This window comes from Aptenodytes patagonicus, chromosome 29 (assembly GCF_965638725.1).
Source record: "Aptenodytes patagonicus chromosome 29, bAptPat1.pri.cur, whole genome shotgun sequence".
Lineage (NCBI taxonomy): Eukaryota > Metazoa > Chordata > Aves > Sphenisciformes > Spheniscidae > Aptenodytes > Aptenodytes patagonicus.
The window spans coordinates 669,285-693,384 of NC_134977.1; the positions used below are offsets into that span (position 1 = coordinate 669,285).

A 24,100-nucleotide genomic window follows, 5' to 3' on the forward strand; every position below is an offset into this window, starting at 1 on the left:
CAGCTGTCCCAGCACCACCTGTGGTCACCGTCTGAAACCGTCACAAAAGGACCCCTCGCTCTGTGTGTGTGTGAGTGTCTACACATGCGCTAGCATGTTCAATATTTTACTCTCGTTCATGACATCCAGCCAAAGCGTGTCTTACTCTCATCTGTGTACGGGTGTGTGGAAGGAGAATGGCTGCTCCTTTAAGGGTATCTCGTCAAGGACCTGTTTCAATGAAGGAAGGGATAATAAAACAATGAGAAAAGGAGGAAGCCATAAACAAGAACTTACAGGGACACAAACCTGACCGGCAAATGGTAAGGGAGGCAGGGATGGGAACCAAAGCTGGTCAGTCACACAAACCGGTGACGGCATGTGAGAGGGTGAGAGGGTTTATTCCAGCAAGTTTATCTGACCGGGGACCTGGTTAATTGGGAAACTCAGGGGAAAAAAGGGACTCCAGAAGCAAAATACAATGAGACACAGCCTTGACAAAACAAATATGGAGTCCATACAAGGAAGGAACCTAGCCAGTCACAGTGATTGATGGGCCATCAAGGATCTACAAGCACCACTTCCAAGAGGATCAGCTGGACTTTTCAACTGATAACGTTGTGAATCAGAGGGACCCCAGTCTGAGAGGGGTGGGGGAATCGATAGATCTGTGCAAGGCCATGAGGGACATGCAAGGGAAGGGGCAAGAGGGAGGAACATAGAAGGGGTTAGACAGCAAAGGGTATAAAAGAGGCCAGTTGCATGTCAAACATGGTCAGTCAGTGTGCTTGTCTGGCTGAGAAATGCGCCTGACCACCACAGTCTGTCGTGTCTTCTTATATCTTCTCAAAAAACCTTGTCTTAACTGTCTCTCTGTAATCTCACTCTGTCCTGTGTGTGTGCGTGTGCTGCAAGGACAAAGTGCCAGCTGCTGGTGAGACCTCTGTGTGTGTGTGTGTGTGTGTGTGTGAGGGGAATTTGGTGCCAGCTACTGGAGTCCGACCAAGGGTGTGGCTGTCCCTGGGCTGTGGTGTCAGCTAAGGGAGTGAGTGGGGTCTCGGTGCAGCTACTAGAGGCAAATGGGTGTCCCAGTGAAACTACTGGAGTGAAGGGTGTCCCAGTGCAGCTACTGGAGTGAGTGGGGTCCCTGGGCAGGTACTGAAGCAACTGGGGTCCCATAGCAACTGCTGGAGCATGTGATGTCTCCGTGCAGCTACTGGATTGAGTGGGGGTTCCCAGTGAGGAGACGGGAGGCTGGAGATCTACAGAGCAGGAGAGGCACCCCATGGGGCGAACGTGCAATGGCCTGCCTTGCTGCTTGCAGGGGCAAACCTGCGCTCCCAGAGAAGTGCTGGGGCCCCTGGAGCTGAGGGAGATGCCTGGTCCCTGTCCCCAGAGAGCACGGGCTATGACGATGCTGAAGAGGTGTCTCTGGCGCATCGCCCTGAGGACACAAAGGTTGCAATACCAGCGGACAGTGCACAACAGTCCCTGATGCCCAGAGCAGGAGAGCCCGTCCCTGCCGTGCAGCTGGGTGCAGCCGGGAGGGAGGAGAGGACTGTGCAGCTGGGAGAGCCGTGAGCACCAGGGAACTGTTTCCCTTTTCCCACGGGCAGCAGAACCAGCTGGGCATGTCCTCTATTTGTATTACCCTGTTTTTACGCTGTGCCTCCATATTTGTTCTTAATAAAAGTCTTTGGGGGTTTGAGCCAGAGCTGGTGCTTGCCTGCCCAGGTGTCGGGGTGTCTCCCTGAGGCTGATCTGGGGAAGCAGAGCACAAAGACATGGTGGAGGGCAAAGGGCACATCTTGGGACAGCAGGCTCAGGGTCAGGCTGTGGGGCTGCGAGAGCCCATGGTTCCAGGGGAATATTCCTGCCGATATTTCCATCCTGCCAGCAAAAGTTTCCAACAAAAATGGCTCTCTGCAAGGTCCCGTGATGCACCCCAGCAGGAACGCCCATCTCCTCACCTCGGGGTTCCCCAGTTGCTCTTTCCCCCAGGACCATGCTGGTCCCACGACAGAGCTGCCATGTTGGGATGAGGCCTGGGTTGTGGCCCCACAGAAGTGAGCCCTAAGGTGGCCGTGGTGCCTTGAACACCCCAGCCAGCCACAGGGGGGATCACGGCCCATGGATCATCTCCCACAGTGGTTAGGAGGCAGCTGTCCTCCCCACTGCCTCGGCACAGGGTACAGAGCCACTTGCTGGGGAACACGGGCCTGGGATTGCCCCTTCAATGACTCTGCCAGGACTCCAGTCTCCATGGGCTGTTCCTGCTGCCTTGGGGGTCCTTGCAGACCCCGAGAACTTCTATCACAGCCCCAGAGCTGCCTTCCTTCCTGGGCAGGGGCATTAAGGCCCCATGGCAGCCCTGGGAACCCCTCCTCCTGCTGCGCTCCTACCTCCACCCCTGCCCTCCTGCTGCCTCGCCAGGGGTGACAGTGTCGGTTTGTGTCGGGGCAGTACCTGTGTGCAGGTGCAGGGGGGATGGGAGTGGGGGGGGTTGGTGGGGGCACCTTTCCCTCAGCGTTGTGGGAGGCAGATGAGGGAGAGGCCAGGGGGAGGGAGAAAGGATCCCTGTGAGACGTGGACTGGAACCCACAGCTGTCATCCAGCCCCTGGCCTGGAGAAGGGCCTGCCTGAGAGGGTGCTAACGTGGGCACATTTCCATGGCAGAGGGTATTTTCTGTCCCTCCCCTAATGCAGGCACTGCTGGGAGTTGAGCCAGGGTCCCTCTCCCTCGGCTGGGGCGTTCACCTGTCCCAGCTCCCATGGGCAGAGAAACCTTTCACACAGGAGCTGTGTGGGGAGAAGGGTTTGACACTTGGGCAGGAACCTGGAGCCTAAACTGCCCTCCCTGCTCCTGCTGTTGGGTCTCCACAGCCCTCCAGCTCTTCCCCGGTGGGCTTCTCTGCTGCAGGCCGGAAGGTGCGTTGGGTGTCCACAGCAGGGCTCCCCACGAGGAGCAGCCGCAGGTCACTGCAAAGAGCAGGATCTGGCCCTAGAGCAGAAGAGGGGAGGAGGCAGCCGTCACCAACAGCCTGTGCCATGACAGCGTTGGCCCATTCCCTGCTGGGAGCTCCTCCACCCCTGGGGTGACCCTGTGGGGGTCTGGGGGGAGCCCAGGCTCACACACTCCTTTGCCCTGGTCTCTAGAGGTTTCCTGCTGGCAGCCCCTGGCCCCGGAGCCAGCCCCTCCCTCCCCAGCTCTGGGCCCACCTCTCCCTGTGGACATGCAGGGCTGGAGCCTGCCCCGGTGGGAGTTTCCCAGGGGATGGAGGCTGTGTTTGCAGTGCCCATGTGCGTCACCCATCACAATGGGGGTCTCACCCTAGGAAGGTTACTCTCTCCCATGGCCTTTCCCAGCGTGGGGCAGCAGTGCAGAGGGTTGGGCTCTCACCATCAGGCCCCTCATGTAGGTCCTCAGGAGCTGCAGGAGCCTGCACAGATCTGGGGCACAGATGATCCCGCACTGCTGCAGAGAATGAACCCAGCCTGCAGGGCCAGACTGGTCAGGCCCCAAATGCCTTGAAATGGGCTCTTTCTGCTCAGGTGTGCTGCCCCTCACCCACACCCAGGGCCTGGCTCTCATTTCCCTGAGGAGGAGGGGGAGGCAAACCTCTGCCAGGTGCCAGAGTAAGGGAGAAATACTACACCTGCGGGAGGGCAGAGCTGGTGGGGAGGTGGCATGGGACAGACACTGGGCTTTTCTCCCCTGTCCCTGCCTGGGGTGGCTTGAATCTGCAGGTCAGTGTCCATACTGGCGCCCACCGTCCTGTGTTCAGAAGATATCCCCACAACCCCCCTTCTTCTTTGCTTCATTTTTATACCTTATTTCTCTGAATCTGGGCTCACTGTTCCCAGGGGCTGGGCACCCTGCAGTGAAACATTGGGTCTCACACCCCGTTTTGGTTGCAGAGGTTTTTGTCAGAGGAGCAGCCGAGGCACCATCTCCTTGCCCTCCCCACCTCTGCACAGCTGTGGACAGGCCTGTGCTTCCCTGTTCCCACTGACATGGGGTGGACAGAGCCACCAACCCCCCCAGGAACAAGAGGTGGGTGCCGGCCCCACCAGTCCCACCTCTGCAGAGCTATGCCTGACCTCAGCAGCTCCGGGTTCCCTGAGCTGAGGCTCTGCTCAAGCCAGTGGTGATGGCAGAGGGAATAGGACCGGGAGACAGGGTCAGGGTAAGGAGTGTCGCTCCTCCAGCTCGGACATCCCTACCCGTTGGCACAGACAGGTACTTCCCGCGTGGTATGGGATCTCCACCTGGAGACAGGACAATCTCACAGCCTTACCCCTGGAGAGCCACCAGGGCAGTGTGGCCCTGGTCCCAAAGGGCACCTGGGCTGGACCAGCACCCTCACACCACCTCTCTCAGTGCAGCCAGGAAGGATTGCCAGCACCCAGTCTGCTGCTGATGTCTATCCCCTCCCTGAGGGCCACCCCTTGCCTCCAAGCAGGGCCCCTGGTTGGTGTGTGGGGTGGATCTGTGGTGCAGGGTAGTGACCTGAGCTCAGGTCCAGCACAGCTGCCTGCCTCTCCTCCAGGAGGGGGCTCAGCAGAGGCAGTGCACACAGCCCTCCTCACTCCTCAGCCAGGCCCTGGGAGGTCAGGGCAGGCCCACAGCACCTGGAGAGGAGCAGTGCCCCAGCTCCAGCACTCACCCACTTGAGGCCGGGGAGTAAGAGCAAAAGCAGCCCTGGAGATGGAAGCCAGGACCTCCCACGTGCAAAGTGGTTCCTCTTCCACTGACCTACACCCCTTTGGCACCTGCCAGCAGCAGGAACACTCTCCTCCCATGACGTGTCTATGAGAAGCACAGCCCTGTTGTCCCCTGTGTGCCTAGGTGTCCTGGTTTTGGCAGGGATAGGGTTAATTTCCTTCCTAGTAGCTGGTACAGTGCTGTGCTTTGGATTTAGGATGAGAACAATGTTGATAACACACCGATGTTTTAGTTGTTGCTAAGTAGTGCTTACACTAGTCAAGGACTTTTCAGCTTCCCATGCTCTGCGGACTGAGAAGGCTGCAGGTGCACAAGAAGCTGGGAGGGGGCACAGCCAGGACAGCTGACCCAAACTGGCCAAAGGGCTATTCCATACCACGTGACATCATGCTCAGTATATAAACTGGGGAAAGCTGGCCGGGGGGGCCGCTGCTCAGGGACTGGCTGGGCATCGGTCGGCGGGTGGTGAGCAATTGCGCTGTGCATCACTTGCTGTGTATATTATTATTATTATTATTATTATTATTATTATTATTATATTGTTATTAATTTATTTCAATTATTAAACTGTTTTTATCTCAACCCACCAGTTTTCTCACTTCTACTCTTCCAATTCTCTCCCCCATCCCACTGCGGGGGGGGGCGGGGGAGTGAGCGAGCAGCTGTGTGGTGCTCAGTTGCCGACTGAGGTTAAACCACGCAGTCCTTTTTGACACCCAACGTGGGGCTCGAAGGGTTTGAGATAATAACAGATTAACTGGAGCGCATTGAGGAATTTATATCTGTTAACAGTTGCGGGTCACAATGTTGCTTCTTCTGTTCTCGATATTGGTTTGTCTAATCTGCATCATGCTCTTTTTTTTGCTGTACGTGTTAGAGATTGGTGTTGGGTTTTGCAGTTTGCTGTGGTCTGTGGTGATTAGTGATGTTTTGCCTGGGAGGTTTGTTATTAAAACACTGACCTTGAGCTTAACCTGGTATTTGAGCTTCGTGCTGAAGCCATTACTGTACTTGGTGTACCACTTCGTGGAGACAATTAGCAATTACAGTCCTTCCTCTGAGAGTTTTTTTATGGAGGAAATACAGAATGGCAGTGTCACTACCTTCTTCTATGACGTTTCCTCCTTCATTACAGTAACTTTTCAGTATCTTGAACATCCTTGGGTAGTTAAGATACTTCTATTGGTATTGCTTGGGAATACTGTATCGGTTTTGTCTAAACTTAATAAGCAATTTAAGAATATCATCCAGAGATCTGCCCCAAGGCTGGACAGTTATGAGTGGCAGGGTGTGTGGGATAGGATGGGCAAGTACCTAGGCCAATGGGCACCCCCAGTGTTTTGGAACTTCACCCCTGAGCAAGTGCAGAATCCTGAAAAGTTAGTAGAATAGTTGGAAGAAGTATGCTGTCACCCCGGCAACTCCAGAGAGACACAGATCACTGCAACGTGCTGGGGCCTGGCCCATGCCTACCGAGCCCTGTTCAACATTTTTCAGTACCCTCAAGGGGGAGAGAAGGTCTCTGGATCCGACGATAAAACAACAGGCCCTGCAGCCACTCTGACCCTGGCGATACGCCCTGCAGCTGAACCAAAGAGCCAGCCTGTGCCGGTATCAGTCGCCCCTGTACACAAGAAGAAATCTTGGAAGCGGAAGTCGGCTCCTTTAGTAAGGGAGGAAGAAGAAACTTCTAAAAGGGAGCCAGAGGAAGAAGTGGATGAGGCAGACTACCCTGGAGAAGGGCCATCACAAGAACAGGAGGAGGAGGGCCGGCCACTGCTCGGGGAGGAAGAAGAGGAAGAACTCAAATGAGGAAGTAACCACCCAATCCCTATCCCTGAGTGAGCTGCGAGATATAAGAAAAGATTTCAGCCATCATCCAGGTGAGCATATTTTCACCTGGCTGCTCCGATGCTGGGATAATGGGGCCAGTAGCCTGGAATTAGAGGGTAGGGAAGCCAAGCAGCTGGGATCCCTTTCGAGGGAAGGGGGCATTGACAAAGCGATTGGAAAAGGGACACAAGTCCTCAGCCTCTGGAGGCGACTCTTGTCAAGCGTGAAGGAAAGGTATCCCTTCAAAGATGATGTTATATGTCGCCCAGGCAAGTGGGCCACCATGGAGAAGGGTATCCAGTACCTGAGGGAATTAGCTGTGCTGGAGGTGATTTCTGGTGACATGAACAATGGACAGCTGTCCAAAGATCCAGATGAGGTCAGGTGCACACGACCCATGCGGCAGAAGTTTGTAAGGAGCGCACCATCGTCATATGCCAACTCATTGGCAGTGATGACCTGGAAAGACGGAGAGGGACAAACGGTGGATGAATTGGCTAGTCAACTCCGGCAATACAAAGAAATCTCTCTTCCTCCCTCGCCTCAGCTGTGGAGAAACTGTCCCGGGAGCTCCAGCAACTTGAAGAGGATAGGTCCTACTCCCCACCTGTACAGACCAATATCTCGGCTATTAGGAGTCAGCGTTCTTTTGCTCAAGAGAGAGGATATAAAGGGTACACACCACGGGGCACCCTATGGTTTTACCTGCATGACCATGGAAAGGACATGAGGAAGTGGGATGGAAAACCTACCTCAGCCCTAGGGGCCTGGGTACTTGAGTTGCAAGGGAAAACAATCACAAAAGGGGGTTCTTCCAGGAAAATTGCTGCTCCAGTTTCCAGCGGGCAGTTCCCCAGACAGAGTAGAAGAGATGACCTTACTCCTGATCTTAATGAAGGGATTTCCGATTCGTATGTACAAGAAATGAGAAACGAATACTGTGATGAGGATTAGAGGGGCCCTGCTTCCAGCCAGGTGGAGGAAAGGGACAACCGGGTTTACTGGACTGTGTGGCTTCGGTGGCCTGGCACATCGGACCCACAGGAGTATAAGGCTCTAGTAGACACCGGTGCACAGTGTACCCTAATGCCATCAAGCTATAAAGGGGCAGAACCCATCTGTATTTCTGGAGTGACGGGGGGATCCCAACAGCTAACTGCATTGGAAGCCGAAGTAAGTCTAACTGGGAATGGGTGGCAGAAGCACCCCATTGTGACTGGCCCAGAGGCTCTGTGCATCCTTGGCATAGACTACCTCAGGAGAGGGTATTTCAAGGACCCAAAAGGGTACCGGTGGGCTTTTGGTATAGCTGCCTTGGAGATGGAAGAAATGAAACAGCTGTCTACCTTGCCTGGTCTCTCGGAGGACCCCTCTGTTGTGAGGCTGCTGAAAGTCACAAGACCAACAGGTGCCAATCGCTACCACCACGGTGCACTGGCGGCAATAGCGCACCAACCGAGACTCCCCGATTCCCATCCATGACCTGATTCGCCAACTGGAGAGCCAAGGAGAGATCAGCAAGACTCGCTCACCCTTTAACAGTCCCATATGGCCAGTGCGGAAGTCTAATGGAGAGTGGAGACTAACAGTAGACTATCGTGGCCTGAGCGAAGTCAAGCCGCTGCTGAGTGCTGCCGTGCGGACATGCTAGAACTTCAGTATGAACTGGAGTCAAAGGCAGCCAAGTGGTATGCCACAACTGATAGCGCTAATGCGTTTTTCTCAATCCCTTTGGCAGCAGAGTGCAGGCCACAGTTTGCTTTCACTTGGAGGGGCGTCCAGTGCTCCTGGAGCCGACTGCCCCAGGGATGGAAACACAGCCCCACCATTTGCCATGGCCTGATCCAGACTGCACTGGAACAGGGTGAGGCTCCGGAACACCTGCAATACATTGATGACATCATGTGGGGCAACACAGCAGGAGAAGTTTTTGAAAAAGGGAAGAAAATACTCCAAATCCTGCTGAACGCCAGTTTTGCCATAAAACAAAGTAAAGTCAAGGGACTTGCACAGGAGATCCAGTTTTTAGGAATAAAATGGCAAGACGGACATTGTCACATCCCAAAGGGTGTGATCAACAAAATAACAGCCATGTCTCCACCAACTAGCAAAAAGGAAACAGAAGCTTTCTTAGGCGTCGTGGGTTTTTGGAGAATGCATATTCCAAATTACAGTCTGATCGTAAACCCTCACTATCAAGTGACCCAGAAGAAGAACAGTTTCAAATGGGGCCCTGAGCAACGACAAGCCTTTGAACAAACTAAACAGGAGGTAGTTCATGCAGTAGCCCTGGGGCCAGTCCGGGCAGGACAAGATGTAAAAAATGTGCTCTACACCACAGCCGGGGAGAATGGCCCTACCTGGAGCCTCTGGCAGAAAGCACCGGGGGAGACTCGAGGTCGACCCCTAGGGTTTTGGAGCCGGGGATAGAGAGGATCCGAGGCCCGCTATACTCCAACTGAAAAAGAGATATTAGCAGCATATGAAGGGGTACGAGCTGCTTCAGAAGTGATGGGCACTGAAGCACAGCTCCTCCTGGCACCCCGACTGCCGGTGCTGAGCTGGATGTTCAGAGGGAGGGTCCCCTGTACCCATCATGCAGCTGATGCTACGTGGAGTAAGTGGGTCGCACTGATCACACAACAGGCTTGAATAGGAAACCCCAGTCGCCCAGGAATCCTGGAAGTGATCATGGATTGGCCAGAGGGCAAAGATTTTGGAATATCGCCAGAGTAGGAGGTGACGCGTGCTGAGGAGGCCCCAATGTATAATGAACTACCAGAAAACGAGAAACAATGTGCCCTGTTCACTGATGGGTCCTGTCGTCTTGTGGGAAAGCATCGGAGATGGAGAGCTGCTGTATGGAGTCCTATGCGACAAGTGGCAGAAACTGCTGAAGGAGAAGGTGAATAGAGTCAGTTTGCAGACGTGAAAGCCATCCAGCTGGCTTTAGATATTGCTGAATGAGAAAAATGGCCAGTACTTTATATTGACCCATGGATGGTGGCAAATGCCCTGTGGGGGTGGTTGCAGCAATGGAAGCAGAGCAACTGGCAGCGCAGAGGCAAACCCATCTGGGCTGCCGCATTGTGGCAAGATATTGCTGCCCGGGTGGAGAACCTGGTTGTAAAAGTCCGTCACGTAGATGCTCACGTACCTAAGCGTCGGGCCACCGAAGAACATCAAAACAACCAGCAGGGGGATCAGGCTGCTAAGATTGAAGTGGCTCAGGTGGATCTGGACTGGCAACGTAAAGGTGAATTATTTATAGCTCGGTGGGCCCATGACACCCTAGGTAATCAAGGAAGAGATGCAACATGCAGATGGGCTCGTGATCGAGGGGTGGACTTGACATTGGACAGTATTGCGCAGGTTATCCATGAATGCGAAACATGTGCTGCAATCAAGCAAGCCAAGCGGTTAAAGCCCCTCTGCTATGGAGGACGATGGCTGATATACAAATATGGGGAGGCCTGGCAAATTGGTTATATCACTCTCCCACAAACCTGCCAAAGCAAGCGCCACGTGCTTACCATGGTGGAGGCAACCACCGGATGGCTGGAAACATATCCCGTGCCCCATGCCACTGCCCGGAACACTATCCTGGGCCTTGAAAAGCAAGTCCTATGGCGACATGGCACCCCAGAAAGAATTGAGTCAGACAACAGGACTCATTTCCAAAACAACCTCATAGACACCTGGGCCAAAGAGCACGGCATGGAGTGGGTGTATCACATCCCCTGTCATGCACCAGCCTCCGGGAAAATCAAAGGATACAATGGACTGTTAAAGACTACGCTGAGAGCAATGGGTGGCGGGACATTCAAACATTGGGACACACATTTAGCAAAGGCCACCTGGTTAGTCAACACTCGGGGATCTGCCAATCGAGCAGGCCCTGCCCAGTCAGAACTTTTACGTACTGTAGATGGGAATAAAGTCCCTGTAGTGCACATTAAAAATATGTTGGGGGAAAACAGTCTGGGTTATTCTTGCCTCGGGCAGAGGCAGACCCATCCGTGGGATTGCTTTTGCTCAAGAACCTGGGTGCACTTGGTGGGTGATGCGGGAGGATGGGGAAGTCCGATGTGTACCTCCAGGGGATTTGATTTTGGGTGAGAATAGCCAATGATCTGAATTATCTGATGTTAAGTACTAATTATAGTTATAATAGTTATACTAATAATACACAGATATACTAATAATACTAATAATATTATATGCCATACTAATGTTATTACAATAAGAATCACCCAGACTAATGAAGAATAACTTCAGTGAAACCGAGCAAAGCACAGTGATGACGGTACCAGAACTGACTTCAACATGAAACAATCCAACACCACATACCATCTCCATTTTTCCTGCCCTGAAAGATTATTATGAGAGATGGAGCCCAAAGTCATGGACTAAATGAACTCACCGAACATTTTAGAGGGATGGCCCACAGACTAAGGGAATGATATCTCTGTGTGTGTGTATATATATTTTTATATATAGAAAAAAAGGGGGGTGGTGATTAATGAAAATGTACTGGAAAATGTGAGATGAGCGTGACGTAGATGGTATAGAATAAGGGGTGGATATTGCCCTGGTTTCGGCAGGGATAGAGTTAATTTCCTTCCTAGTAGCTGGTACAATGCTGTGTTTTAGATTTAGGATGAGAACAAAGTTGATAACGCACCGATGTTTTAGTTGTTGCTAAGTAGTGCTTACACTAGTCAAGGACTTTTCAGCTTCCCATGCTCTGTGGACTGAGAAGGCTGGAGGTGCACAAGAAGCTGGGAGGGGGCACAGCCAAACTGGCCAAAGAAACATTCCATACCATATGACGTCATGCTCAGTACCTAAACTGGGGAAAGCTGGCCGGGGGGGCCACTGCTAAGGGACTGGCTGGGCATCGGTCGGTGGATGGTGAGCAACTGTACTGTGCATAACTTTTTTTGTGTATTATTATTATTATCATATTATTATTATCATCATTTTATTTCAATTATTAAACTGTTTTTATCTCAACCCACAAGTTTTTCTCACTTGTACTCTTCCCATTCTCTCCCCCATCCCACCGGGGGGGGGGGGGGGGGCAGTGAGCGAGTGGCTGCGTGGTGCTTAGTTGCCGACTGAGGTTAAACCATGACAACATGTCGCACAGCCTGCATGACTTGACCGCAGCAAGGACAGGAGTGTGCTAGGAGTGTTGGAGTGCCAAGGAATGGGGATGGCAGTGATCACAGACTCATTGCTCAGTTTTCCATGGGCTGTCTCTATACCCCACGTAACTCGTCTTGCATTAGGAAAGAAGTGCCGCCCTTTTGGTGAAGAGACAAAAAAAAAAAAAAAAGAATGGTAGTGCTTTCCAAGGAATAACATTTAATCCATTTTAATGAGCAGGTAGGTTTTATCTGTGGCAGAGCTAGGACGTGGAGCGAGATTACCATGCTTAGTCTTACCACTCTAGAGTATTAAAAACATTTCCTTGAAACACTTTCCCAAGACAACAAGACGTGACTTTCTGAAATAGCCATTTTCCTCGGAGCTGCGTCAGAGCTAAGCCAGATGAGTCTTGCCTGCTGTTAGTCACTGAGGCTGATGACAAGTCGCCAGCGGTTTTGGCAAGGACAGAACAAGTTCGATCCATATGAGCCTGTGTGCTGATCGTCTTCAGGTTTTGCAGGCTGTAGGTTTGGCAGGACTGATTGTGTCGTTAACGTGAGGGTAATAGCAAAACCTGCAGGCATCTGTGTAGGGCATTTTGGATTTTATATGCTTTGCAAGAGTACTTGAACAGGTTAACGTTCTGTTGAGGTACGGGAGTTCTAGTGTCATCAGAAGAGAGTGAAGACAAAGAAGATGAGGATGGCGAAGATACTCAAAAGCGTTACAACCTTTGACAGCAGAAACGTGTCATTTACAGTTGATACGAACAGTTTTCCTTCAGTGTACTGTTCTTTTCAAAGATTTACAGAGGACGTGGTCGTCTCCTATCAGGCAGAGGTATCCGTGTAGACGTGCTTGGTCACAGAGGCCTTGCTGCAAAAGGACTAACGGGTGGGTGCGTGGTTAGTGGTGGTTCTCCCTTACCAACAGTGCTGTCAGTCAGGTCAGGGAATGATGCTTTGGAGGGGTTTCAGATGGGTGGTAATTACAGAATAATGGTATGATTATTACTGCGGTAGTCTGAGGCTATGAGGGAAACAAAGATTTGGGGAGGAGAGGATTCTTTTTATTAGCCGTTATTAGATTTTTTACAGCGCAGCATTTGTGGGTCACTGACAAGACGGTTGTGGAGGTGGTGGCTGAGATTGTGTAATGGAAATTCTTTTGTTCTGGAATTGAAGCCCAAATCTCCCTCTAACCGTCTTAGCCTACTTAACCTGGAAGCATAGTGTTTCTTTTCTTCAAACGGAAGATAATTCAGTTAGAGGGAGAGCCTGTTTGGAAGTGTTAGTAGTGTGGGGACAGAGGCCAGCTGGGGGCTGGGGCCCTCGGGGGTGGGAGCTGTTTCTGCCCCGTGCCCTTGGGCTGGCGCTCACAGCTGGGAACGGGCTTTCCAAAATCCTGCTGGAAGGAGGCAGATGTGGGACCCGTGGCCGAGCTGGGGGACAGGGAGAACCCTGGACCAGGCTCGGGACGTGCGGCAAACCTGCCTTCCAATCAGCTCTCGCAGCAGAACGCTGCCCAGGAGTCATTCTGAGTGTTGCCGTTCTCCTTCAGGAAGCATGGTACGCACCAAGCACACCCAGAGCTGTTCCTGTGCCAGGAGAAGACTTCACGCATTGCTGAGGCTGATGGTGACAGTTCCCACCAGCTGTCCAGCGCAGGAAGATGCAGGTAAGGTGCCACAGAGGGGACACCAACTGGTTGTCACTTCTCTTGCAGGAACAGGACTTAACAGCAGAAGGGAGGCAGGACGAGAGGGCGCCTGAGGTCAAAGAGCACATCAGACAGCTGGGACAGTCACGATGACAGCAGAGGGAGAAGGAGGTGCGGGTGACCTGGCTGGGACAATGCTTCCGAGGTAACGTGCCACACCAGCACAAAGACAGACAGGGGCATTGGGAGGTCATGGAGTGGGTGAGAGAGGTGCCTGGGAGAGAGGAGAGCACGGGGAGATGGTGAAAAAGCCAGGGTGTTGGAAGTGAGGACGCTCCTGCTGTGCAGGTGCTTGTGATGTCATAGGTGTCCGAGTAGGTGGTAGTGCAGGAGGAGGACCTGGCTTTTACAGCTCCTTCTGATGTCACTGGTAGCTAAGTAACTGACTGGGTATGAAAGGGCACCTGGCTTCTGAGGAGCTTGTCACGTCAATGGTGGCTCTGTGCTCTTAGGGCAGGAGCAGGCCCCTGGCTTGTGTCGCTGCCTGTGACGTCCTAAGTCCCTGAAGACGTTACAGGGCAGGAGCGGGACCTGGCTTGTGCTGCTGCTTATGTTGTCACTGATGGCCGAGGAGCTGGTAGGGCAGGGGCATGCAGCTGGCTTGTGCAGGTCCTTGTGATGTCACAGGTGGCCGAGTAGCTGTTAGGGCAGGACTATGTAGGTGGCTTCCGCAGGTCCTTGCGATGTCACATGTGTTTGAGTAGTTAGAGGGCTTGTGGAGGTGCTTGTGTTGTCATATTGACCTGCATCTGTGATAGGGCAGGAGGAGGCAGCTGGCTTGTACAGCTGCTTCTGGTGTCAATGGCAGGTGTAGCTATTAGGGCAGGAGTAAGCTCCTGGCTTTTGCAGACGCTTGTGATGTCATAGGTGGTTGAGGAGGTGTGAGGCCGGGGGCCAGCCCCTGGCTTGTGCAGCTGCTTGCGATGTCATGGGTGGAATGGGAGGTGATAGGGCAGAAGCAGGCACCTGGCTTGTTGTTTCAGGAATTACGCAGCCGCCACCTAGGCCATGGTAGGAATTATGCAGGTGCCACCTCACAGGGCTCGGCCCTAGGCTCCTGCTCGCAGAAGACGAGTCGCCAATCTGCTGGGGAAATAAGGGTTTATTTATCCACCATGCAGAGCAGCACGAGCTGGGTGCCTCCAAGGAGGGACCCCTAGTGCTGATCACAGACCCCAATTATACCCTTACAGACAGATTTCCCGGAACGTACCACCCATCATCCCATCCCCAAGTCCAATCACTTAAGCCTGGTCGGTGGTCTCTTGATTTCTTGTTGGTTTTCTTGGTTGCTGGGCTGGCCGCCTTCTGAAGTTACCTCATTCTCTCGGAATTGTTTCCTTGGTCCTATTCTTCTTCATGCTGCTTGCACCTGCCAGCTTCAGCTAGTTCTGTGGTTGCAATATTTCTCCCCCAGTCAGGTCTCAGCACCCTCCTACTCCACGCTGCCTTTAACCTCTCCCTGCCTTGCTCCTCTCCCCTCGGTGCCTGCAAGCAGGGCCCTCAGCCCTGCTGCGCTTTGCAGAGGAGCTGCTCCTGGGCAGAGCTGTCTCTCTGCAGCGCTGCCCAGTTGCCAGGAGCTCCCTCCATCCCAGGAGCCCAGCCCAGCTCAGCAGCAGAGGACCAGCCCAGGGCATCACTTTTTCTCCCCACCTCTGGGCTCCCTTCAGGTGGCCCTGGGGCTCCAGGGGAACCTGCTGTGAAACAGGCTGAAGGAATCACTGACGTTCCCTCCCTCAGCTGGGGAGAGAGACTTCTTTCCAGCAGTGTCATTTCTCACCTCAGGAAAAAAAACGGGCATGAGAATTGCCTTTCCTTGTCCCATCGTTAGGCAGGACACCCAGACAGGGCCAGGGAGGGATCTCCTGTACCCCTGCGGAGGCAAGGGATTCAGCCGAGTCAACGGCGGCACCTCCTCCTGTGTTTTCAGCCCTGGGGCCAGAAAGGGACTTGGCTCCCTCCCATGCACACCACAAACCCACAAATCCATCAAAGGAGGTGGGAGTCCTCTTGCCTCAGTTCAGGTGTGCACAAAATGGCCACCTGCATGTGAGCTCCTTGTCTCAGTGGAGAGGGAGGGCACAGTGAGCTGCTCAGACACAAACACCTGGTGGCATGTCAGGTACTAGAGATGGTCCAAGATATGTGCAGGTAACTGCAAGCTCTACTGGAGCAACTCTGAGAGAGCGGACAACATTTGGGGGCATCTTCTTGGAGGTTGTTGGGAAATTCCTTTGGCCAGTTGAAATGACAGTAGATGCCAAAATTTAGGGCAACTGAACCTTTTGCTATTCATTATGTTCAGGGCTTCATCAGGCATAACAGTAACTTGGAAAGACAAACGCCATAGCCTTGAACGTACACCCCACACACGCCTTGTTCCTTCTTTCCCCCACTTTTATTGCTGAGCGCGACGTCATGTGGTGTGGGATATCCCTTTGGTTTGTTGGGGCCAGCTGCCCCGGCTGTGTCCCCTCCCAACTTCTTGCCCACCCCCAGCCTCGTTGCTGGTGGGTCAGCGTGAGAAACAGAGGAGGCCTTGATGCTGTGCAAGCAGTGTTGAGCGATAGCTAAAACATCGATGTGTTATCAGGACTGTTTTGGTCGCAAATCCAACACACGGCACCACATGGGCTGCTACGGAGAAAATTAACTCCATCCCAGCCAAAACCAGTGCAATAAAGCCCATCCTACTCCTACCACGCAAGCGACGCAGCAGAGAGCGTTTGTGCACGCTGGAGGGTCTGTTGCATCCCACAGGCCTTCGATCCCATCTCTTGTAACTGCCCAACCACAGCCAACCCCCAAAGCCCACCTGCCCAGACGGGGTCCCAGTAGCAGAGACATGTTGGGGCAGGGGGCAGGCGGGGTTTTTGGAAAAGGACTGGGGAGAGAGGGGATGACTGTTTCCCAGGACAAGAGGGGAAATCTATCTCCTCTCTCCCCACTTGTGCCGCCTCCCTGCTGGTGTCATAATGCACCTTCAAATGATGCGGGCTGCTGTCACAGGGGGATACCCCACATCACAGGGAGGTCTCCCCAGTGCTGCGGCAGTGCCGGCACTTCCCGGCGAGGCCTGGGCGCTGCTGGGCACTGCTCAGGGGCTCCCCACTGCTGCCCTTCAGAGCTGCTCTGCTCCACAGCCAGGAGCGGGTCGGGAGGCAGCGGGGCTGCTCTGGGGGACCCTCGCTGACAGGCAGGACCCTTCCTGACAGGCAGAGCAGGGGCACGTTGGAGAGGAGTTTTGGGCAAGGAGCTGCGAAGAGCATCCCTTTCCCTGAGCCGAGGGCAAGCAGCAAGCGCGATGGAGGGCTGCTGCACCGTGGCCGTCAGCCTGGAGCTGAGCAGCTTGTTCCCCACGCTCCTGCACCTCTCCACCAGGGGTAAGGGTTTCGGGAGCTCCTTCTCGAGGGGTCGCACCGGGGCTGCCCACTGGCAAAAGCTGCAGCTGCCGGGCTGTGGGGGTGGCTGGACAGGGCTGGGGGCTACCGCGAGAGCCCTGCCTGAGGGTCCCACCGGGCTCGGGGAACAGTGCGGCAACCAGGACTCCCGGGTCATGGTGCTGGGGCTGCCCTGAGCCCCAAGGCTCCCGTGGGAATGGCTCGGTCCCCTCGCGAGGGGGGCCATGCGGGGCCAGCTTTCCCTGGGAGCTGGTACCTCTTGGGGTTCTGGCTCTGGGATGAAAAGGGGTCCTGCGTCCCTGGGGCTGGGGCATCCTTCAGCTCCCACAGGGCTCTCACGAGCCGGCTGGAAATGCCTCTGCTGTAAATCAGCCCTTTACCTTGAAGTAGTCTCCTTTGGGAGAACCTCTGCGCCTTCCCACGGGATCCTCTTGTGCCACCAGGCTGGCAGATCATGTCCTGGGCTCTGGGGTGCCGTCCCTTTGTGGGGGTTAGGTGGCCACAGCCCTGGTCCTGAGCCCTTCCCACATCCCCATTTCTGCTCCAGCCCTGCCCCGGGAGCAGAGGAAGGCTGGCAGCCTGAAACTGGGGCACAGCCCAGCTCCGCAGCTGTTTGTGGACACCTGCATCTGTCACTCCCTGGGCGAGGAGCTTGCCGAGAGGCTGTGAGCTGGCTGGCCCGCAGCCTGACACCTCTCTCCCTTGCTTTCCAGAGGTTGTGGCTATCTGGGATGCTGTGTCTGCATACATCCTGGGACAGCTGAAGCTGGACAAGGTGGGCTGGCATCTTGGTCCTCCTTTGCCCTGGAGAGCCTGGACGCTGGGGAGTGATCCCTCCCTGAGCATTGCGGCAGCACACCGAGACAACCCCGTGCGCCCACAGCTGCTTCTTGGTCAACCACGAGAGAGACTAGTCCCGATCTAGCCTGAGAAAGCATTCGGCACACGATAGGGCTTCACCCTTCGCTATGGTCAGAGTGGAGAGACCAAGCAGAGAGACCGGGGATTATGCTGGGCCCGTGCCAAGGACAATCCCTGGGGATCAGTCCCATAGGTATTCCCTGTGCTGGAAATGCCTGGGATCTTCTCTAGCCAAGGGATGTTAGCAAGTATTTTGAGGAGGGGAAGAAAAGAAATGGAGAACGTGGGCCTTTTCCAAAGCCTTCACTTTTCCCGTCTCCAAAGTACTCACTCATCAGCCTTTTTGTCTTTTTCCTGGGCAGGGTGTCCTGGTCACAGGACTCGGGACCTTCGCTATGGTCCAAGAGCGATTCCACGGCGAAGAAGAGGTGTATGTGGTTCGAAGACCCGTCTTCCGGCTGGACATTGATGCGTTATGTCTGCAGGAGCTCGCGTTCCCCACAGTGGTTATCCCTGGTGAGAAGGCAGCGGCCACCCTCCACTTTCCCCCTCCATGTCTGAGGGCGGGGTGCCTGCTCTCTGCTCTTTGGAAAGGGCTGGGAGAAGTAGAGAATTGCCTCCAAAGGTCGGGGGACGGCTTGAGCTCCCCCCAAACAAACCACTCCCCAAGAGCTGTTTCTAGAAACGACCTTTTCTATGGCATTTTGTTATGAATCTTACATGGAAATTTGGCCTGCTGCTGGCAGTGACGATGTTCCTTCTCCTTACAGGCGATGTCAAGATCAAGCCACTGAACTACAAGTGGCTATCGCGAGCCACCTCCTTCCCGCAGCACGTGGTGAAGGACTGTGTGCAAGAGACCATATTCTTGTACTCTTTCCAACTGAGGAACAGGCAGTGCCTCGCCTTCGCCTTCAAGGACATTGGCGTTCTCTCCTGCAAAGACGATGTCCTGTGCATGCGGTTTTATTACGACTGCGTCACAGGGCTGGAGAGCAAGGCCAGCCGCATTGCGCTGCTTCACACTGTAAGTTGCTCAGGTTTTGAAGGCTGCTTCAATGTCTTTGGGAAGCCTATCGAAGGGTGAGCGGGAGACAGGTCTGCTTCCTTTGGGAGCCAAGAGGAAACTGCCCTGGAAACCCTCTAACAGCTCTGTGTCACTTTGCAGAGGCTGTGGATGCCAGGTGCAGCCGTCTGCGGTGGAGCGACCACCGCGCGGGGGATGCAGGCTGCTCCTGCCCACGCGTTCCCGAGGTGAGTGCGTTTCCTCTGCAGCCCTCGACCGACCGAGCGGGCGGCTTCCCAGCTCTTGCTCAGCAGTGCACATTGTCAGGGCTCCACAATCAGCATCGAGTCAGGGATCAGTCCTGAAGTGACTGGTTTCTGGTTAACTAATGCTGAGCTGGGGCTACGCGTGTATTCTCCTGGAGTGACTGGGCATCGTGATCGTGTTTCTCACGCCCAGCCTGCCGTCATTCCCATCAGAGAGAACCAACTGCACACGGGGAGGACTTGAAGCTACATTTTCTGGTGTTGGGGGGAGATTGCCAGTAAAACCTGTGCATGGCCACAAAGGAAAAGGGATGCCATGCCTTGCACAACAGTCAGGAGGATTAGCGCTGGGAAGCTGCAGAGGGTAGGGGCTGACCCTTCTTCAAGCCTGTGTCACCATTTGCTTTCCAGGTTTCAGTTCATTCTGTTCAGCAGATCGGAGGCCAAGGCTTTCTCCACCTGGCACAAGAAGGCTGCAGAAAAGCACAGGACCAGAAGAGGTACGGGAACGGGTCCCTGCTGTCCAGGCGGGGCCCTGCCCCACGCTGGGGGACCACAGCCCAGTTAAAACGCACGCCCCACGGGGCTGCTCTGAAGAGCTTCCTCCTTTCCCAGGTACAGACGGGTGTCCTGACAAGCAGGAGCTTCACCCGCAGAGGCGGGTGAAGTTTTCCCTCCCCGTGCTGCCAAGCCAGGGGCCAGGCACCAGGCAGCAAGACACGGGGAAGAAGACTTCTGCCAGGTGAGACCCTTGTGGGAAGGGATGAAAGGGATCCTTGCACCCATGTAGGAGAGACATCCCCTTTGGATGTTCCGGCTGTAGGGACTCGGGAAGGTCCCTGACACATGCCCCACCGTTTTTATGAGCTTGTTTGCCCCACCGCAGGCCTCTTAGTGGGGAAGACGGCAGATGTTGAGCGCACCCCACATCACTTCCCTTGCCCTTACAACAGACCTGAGGTGCAGTCCTCTGCCATCCACCCGATGGGGCTAAGGAAAGGCTCCTCCTTGCCATGGGAAACGGCCCCCCCGGCCCCCGCTGCTTCTGCCAGCCTGGGGAGCTTTGATACCAGTCAAAAACAGGAGACCAAACTGCCCCGTGCTCATGCCGACTCCTCCTGGTGTCTCTTTGCAGTGTGCTCCCCCCATGTCCAGGCAGCTCCCCCAGGACGAAAGAGGCAGGCAGGCGGGAGCCAGCTCCTCCCGCCAGGCCCACCGCTGCACTCCTGTCCTCCGAGGGCTGCAAGAGAGCGTTGCAGGTACGTGCTCTACCTTGCTGTAACTACCGTGCTGTCTGAGACTCGGCAAAAGCCTCTTTGTGCAGAGAGCCATCCTGAAAGCATCCCTTGGCGTGCGTTCATTGTAAACTGTTTGTCACCTCCTTCACGAAAAGGAAGGTGCTGCACACCCTTCCCGCCTGTTACTGCCCCCTGGGTTGTCAGGAAACACTTTATCCTGGCCAGGGGCTATGGAAAATGTATGAGTCCTTTCTAGGTCGTTGACAGCGGAGGTCTTTGGTCACTCAGCTGTGTTTGCCATGAGTTGAGGAGCCTGGCATGACTCCGCGGCCCCTGATCTGTTAGGGGCAAAGCGCTGCCGACCGACCTGGCTGAGGCAAGGGGCACCAACGCGGGTCAGGCCCGAAGGAAGCCCCTCCAGGAGCTGAGACTAATCCTGCCTGCTGCTGCGTTTCCATCCCCTCCAGGAGGTCTCGCAGCTGTCTGCAGAGTGGGAGCAAGTGAAGACCCAGTGGCAAGAGCGGCGACAGCAAGCCAAGGCAGAATGGGCGGCGTGGGAAGCCTGGTCTGCAGGGGAGGACCGACAGCCGCCCCAGGTACGGGCAGCGATTGAGAGCGCTGAGAGCAGCAGCGACCCTCGCTGTCGGGGCACCCAGGGCGGCAGGTCTCCAGGGGGTGGGAGCAGGACTGACACCCAGCTGCAGGGCAGGGGGTTGCCTGCTCATCCTGGTGAGGGAGAGATTGGCAGCAGGATCCGAGGGGCAAAAGCAGCCGTCAGCCGTGATGACGGGCACGCGGTGCTGAGTCTCCCGGCTCCCAGTCCTGCTGCAGGCTCCTTTCAAGAGGTCCTCTGGGAAACAGCACCTCTGTTTCCCATCTGGTCTGCTGAGAGCGTCTCCTCCCCGGCAGGCACTCGGCACTGGAGGCACTTGGACTCCCCACCCTCCAGCCCAGCCCAGGAGAAAGGAGGCCAACGAGAGGTGGAGGAAGGCTGAAAACCCTCTCCCAGCAGAGGAGATGGCAGCAGCAGCCCAGCTGGAGAGACTCCATCCTGAGTAAGTGTGTGCCAGCTCTGGCCACAGCCTGGGGCAGTCGAGCAGCCGTGACCCCGCAGACATGTCCAGGACCCCCGTCGCTGCGTCCTGAGTTGCATGGGACACCCCCTGATGTCTCCTAACACGGGCATGACCTGGGGTACCCCCACAGCCAAGGCCCAAAACTCACCACAGGGTGAAAGGGTGGGTACACGCGGGACCGGGTAGGGGCAGGGGCTGGACGAGGCGAGAGGCAGAAGGGATCTCCGGCAGAGGCCGAGGGATGATGTTTCCCTGTTGTTGCAGCCACCTTTCCCCACGAGCGGTCCAGGTCCTCAGAAGGCTGGAGCCGCATCAAGCACGGAGGAACATATTCAAGCACGTCGCTGAGAACAACAGGCGGCATCAAGAGCAGCAGAGGCAGCTCCCCTGGCAACTATCTCCAAAGAGGGATGGTGCTTCCCCCGGCTGCAAGGCCCATCCCTCCACCGAGGGCAGCCCTGGGGGAAAGAGGGCATTTCTCTGACACCCCTCGCGAGACAGAAGCAGGTTCTGGAGGCTGGCTTTGGGCTGCACCTCCCTGACACCCAAAGGGCACTGCCTGGGCACCCAGAACTGCCTTTCCATGTGGGCTGTGAAAGTCCTGGCTGAAGACAGAGGGATCCTCCCTCTGATGGCTGCCTTTCCCCCTTCCAAGCCAGAGAGCGTGTGCTTCCCTTGCAGAGTCCTGGGCCAAGACACCTTGCCCCGAGGGGGGACTACCCATATGGGACACTCAAGGTCTTGGCCCAACCTGACTCAGCCCCAGGCTCATCAGCTGCACCTGGGACCTTCTCATGGGCTTGGGCATCAGGGGCCTCTCCCACTTCCCAGACACCTGGAGCCTTCCTTGCAAGCAGATCCCATCACAGGTGGCCTGAGCTACGCCTGCAGGAATTCTCTGCTTTCTCATTTACAATCACACACTCCTCTTTCTTCCTCCCTAGCACTAGATGATGGTACCGCAGCAGAGGGGAAGGTGCCGGGAGCGGTGGCTGTTAGCCAAGGGGCTGGGAGGCTTCTCAGCTGCCGAGATCCACCTCTAAATACAAACTAAAGAGCTCTGGGGCTGTTCCCAGCTGGACTGACTGGCCTGTGCCTGATGATGGATCCATCTAAAGGGATTAGACACACCCCATGTGTGATCCCAGAACTGCTCTTAGGGGCAGGAGGGAATAAAGTCCACACCTGCCCCACAGCTCGAACACGTGCAGCCCCACTCCTGCACATCCCAACACACAGGCAGCACGGCAGAGGAGGCTCTCGCGCTCTTCCCAGGAAACCAGCACAGCTCGTGCCTCCCTGAAGTGCCTGCACGCTCATGCACGCAGCGTGGAGAACCACCAGCAGGGCCAGAAGTCTGTGTGTGATTACTGGGCTGGGACCACACTGGGACCACAGAGGTGTGGTGGGTAGATGGCACCGCGGGAGGGCTGCGGTGGAGGGACACGGGCTCTTCAGGAAGGACCGTCTGGGAAGGCGAGGAGGTGGACTTGCCTCCTGCTCAGGGTGGGACAGGAGCCAGCTTATGGGTCAGGATCAGCAGGCAGACCAACGTGGGTGCCGTCTTAGCAGGTATCTGCTAGAGACCTCCTGTTCAGGAGGAAGATGTAGATGAGGCCTTCTTCAGGCAAGTGAGAGAAGCCTCACGTTCACAGGCCCTGGTCCTCATGGGGGACCTGAACCACCCTGGTACCTGCTGGAAGGACAATCCAGCAGGGCTCAAGCAATCTAGGAGATTTCTAGAGGGCATTTCCTGGCACGGGGGATGGAGGAACCCAGAAGGAGAGGTGCTCTGCTCTACCTGGCACTGGTGAACAAGGCAGAACTGCTTGGGCATTTGACAGTCAGCGGCAGCCTTGGCTGCAGTGACCGTGAGATGGTGGAGTTGAGGATGCAGAGGGGAGGGAGCAGGGCAAAGAGCAGGACCACAGCCCTGGCTTCCAGGACAGCAGATTTCAACCTTGTCAGAGATCTGTTTGGAAGAATCCCATGGGCTATGGCCTTGGAGAGAAGAGGGGTCCTGGAGAGCTACTTGATATTCACGGACCACCTCCTCCAAGCTCAAGAAAGGTCCCTCCCGACAAGGAGGAAATCAAGCAAAGGCAGCAGGAGCCCGGCATGGATGAGTGAGGAGCTCCTCACTGAGCTCAGGCACGGAAAGGTAGATACAAGAGGTGGGGACAGAGGGAGGTGACCCAGGAGAAGTTGAGAGGTGCTGTCTGATGGTGAGGGATAGGGCTAGGAAAGCCAAGGCTGACCTGGAGTTGACCTGGGGAGGGACATGAAGGGACAGCGGGAAGATTTGTACATGACCCTCACCAGATGAAGAGGAAGGAAGACGCGGCCCCACAGCATGCTGGGAACTGTAGTCCCTCCCCCGCAGCATCCTGGGAGCTGAGGTGCCTGCCCTGCCTGCAGGCTCCTCTGGTGCAATGAGGTGGCTGAGTTTATCCTGCAGCCAGGAGATCCGTGCAGGACAGCTCAGGCCTGACGGTCAGGCTGTGCTGCGCTGCAGCACAGCACAGATCGGTGACCTCTGGGTCTTCAAAGGTCTTCTGGTCAGGGTCACGTCACCCTCCGACCTCACCGTCATCACTGTTGTTTGTGGCACCCGCATCCTCGTCTACCTGAGAACAGACCCGCTGAGGCAGCTCAACAAAGTGGACTTCTTCTTCTACACCATGCCGCCTTTGGACAACCCCCTTGTCTACAGCCTGAGGCACAGGGAGGTGAGGGAGGCCCTGGGGGAAGGGCAGCCCTGGTCAGCACTCAGCGCTCACTGTGTTACTAGAGCCCAGTGAGGAAACGGTCCCTCTGGGAAGTGCTGAGGGTAAAGCGTGG

At 55.3% G+C, this 24,100-nt stretch overlaps 1 pseudogene; it reads right to left on the reverse strand.

Annotated features, from left to right (window-relative positions):
• Nucleotides 1-4,199: 4,199 nt before the first annotated feature.
• LOC143171638 (polyunsaturated fatty acid lipoxygenase ALOX15B-like) overlaps nucleotides 4,200-24,100 on the reverse strand; it is a 56,660-nt pseudogene continuing 36,759 nt past the window's right edge.